We start from the raw sequence: 2,547 nt of genomic DNA on the forward strand, positions 1-2,547 counted from the left end.
GGATATAGCTCTAAAAATACTTTAGTAGTTCTTTAATAGTGATCTATTAAAAAAAAGTTTCACCCACTATTTAATCCTTATACGGGTTAAAAAGTTCCAAAAATGCTTAAACACGTATTTCTTTATTTATGACCAATTCCGGTGAGTCTAGTTTGACAATTGCCTTAATAGCGACATATTTTCGAAAACCTTTGAGCATTGTTTCACCCCGTTAGGTGTGTTATTACGAAAAATCCCTTCTTCAACAACTCCTAGAAAATAAGATCAATACCCTCTCCAGATTGTATGTTTCTATTCTTAGTGATATGAAAAGAAAAGGCTCGTACACCTCGAAAGACATCGTTTATTTTGACCCTCTGACTGTATATGCCTGTTGGGGGATAGGAGATGTACTGATAATGGTTTAGTCATCCTCCAATGGGTAGCGTAGTAGCATAGCTACCAGAGCGCCAAATGTGCCTACCTTTTGAGAGGTAATGGTCACAGGCAGAAAGCTCATTGTGATGCAAACGTATGAAGCAAACAGAAAACCATGCAACAAAGACGCACTAATGCTCCTTACAGTCAACTGAGGGAACTTGAAAAGGGTCAAATTCTGGATGTCCACGCAGCAAAGACGGCCTTTAGGATCATCATACTATAAGGGCAGCAGTGGCAAATCGTACAGCTACCACAGCACAGATAAGAGGGCTTGTGAGGCAAGATATGTGAACATGAACTGTTGAAAACCGTTGATTAGCAGTGGGACTACGGGCACGCACATCTCTGGCCTATCTTCCACTCAAGCCACAGCCTCGACGCGCATAGCTCGATTGGTGTCGTCAGAGGATCATTTGGAAGGTGCAATGGCGCCCCGTGGTCTTCAGCGAAGAAAGCAGATTCTGCCTGCACGTAAGTGATGGTCGTCTGCACTTACGCCGTAGACCTGGAGTACTGTCTCATATAGTGCATTCGTCCAAGACACACTGGCCTCTCCCCAGGCCTTAAGGTCTGGGGTGGGATAACCTACAACTTTAGTTTATCTTTGGTGTTTCTGGAGAGAACGCTAACCAGCACTCGGTACGTTTAGAATATTCTTAGACCCATTCTTTTGCCGCTATTGCAACAGGAAAGTGATGTGTTGTTCCAACAGGATAATGCTCGCCTACGCATTTCCCTTGAAACTCAACGTGCTCTGCAAGACAAGAAGCAACTTCTCTGGCCAGCACGATCTCCGGACTTGTCTCCAGTGGAGCACGTTTGTGCTATGGTGGGATGCGGAGTGACAGTGTGACTCGTCAGCCAACAACTCTTACAGAACTGCGTGAACAGGTGCAGCAGGCGTGTCATAACATATTCCATACACCACGTGCCAATGTCGGTGTTTCACCATGGGTTGATACTTGGTACTGGAGAACAGTTTGTGCTATTGATCCATAAATGTAAACATTTGATGTGCTCCATATCCACTATCGCAACAATAAATCTTGAGTGAACTGGAAACCTCTAAAATGTGTGTTAACTTTGTTTTCTGCAAAGGTATGTATGTACAAGAAGATATGTATAGACATATAAGATTCTGGTAATAATAACCTCATGTGGCTCAAAGGCGAGGTGTAAGCCTTTCAATTGAACGTTACTTCAGTGACTTGCATGTCCCTAACCCACCACAGTTATCCAATCGGGGAAAGAGGACCTTCTGCTTAATGCGGAATCTGAACCATATGTCTTTTCTGGGGAATCTCCGCACCACTGACAGGTGAATGCTAGGTTATAAATCTGACTGCATAACCGCTAGTATGACCTCTAGACGAGCAGAGCCGACGCAGATTCTGGTCAAGCTACAATGGACTCTGCAGTTGTAGGGGCTGTCTACTTCACTGATTTTCCCGCCAGATACCGCCTGTTAGCTGAACTGCTCGTAGCTCCCATCAATCTCACGAGATGTCACCTCCAACGTCAGTTAAACATGGAACAGGTAACAATATGTATACAGCACACTCATTACTTAGCGTTGATAAATTACATTCATAAACTCTCCTCCTCAGTCAGTCTGTCTTATACTAAACACTGTATCAAAATCGTTTCAGTAGTTGCTGAGGTTAGCATTCACGAGCAGATGGTATTACTGAGAACGTGAAATAAAGTGAAGATTTAGAGCAAACAGTGCTAGAATTATGCTTTAGTGTTTATTGTGGTAAAGTATGTACGAATACCAACTAAAAAATGGCTCTGAGCACTATGGGACTTAACTGCTGTGGTCATCAGTCCCCTAGAACTTAGAACTACTTAAACCTAACTAACCTAAGGACATCACACACATCCATGCCCGAGGCAGCATTCGAACCTGCGACCGTAGCGGTCACGCGGTTCCAGACTGTAGCGCCTAGAACCACACGGCCACTTCGGCCGGCTACTAACTACAGTTATGGCCGAAAGTGAAGGAGTACTTAACGGGACAGATAAGAAATGAGACAAGAATAAAGTGGAAAAAATGGACGAAACTAAGAAAAAAAATGGACGTATCTAAGAAGTCAGGTTATTTGGAAAACAGCGAAATCAAAATAG

This window comes from Schistocerca americana, chromosome 2 (genome assembly GCF_021461395.2).
Source record: "Schistocerca americana isolate TAMUIC-IGC-003095 chromosome 2, iqSchAmer2.1, whole genome shotgun sequence".
NCBI classification, from domain to species: Eukaryota; Metazoa; Arthropoda; class Insecta; order Orthoptera; family Acrididae; genus Schistocerca; species Schistocerca americana.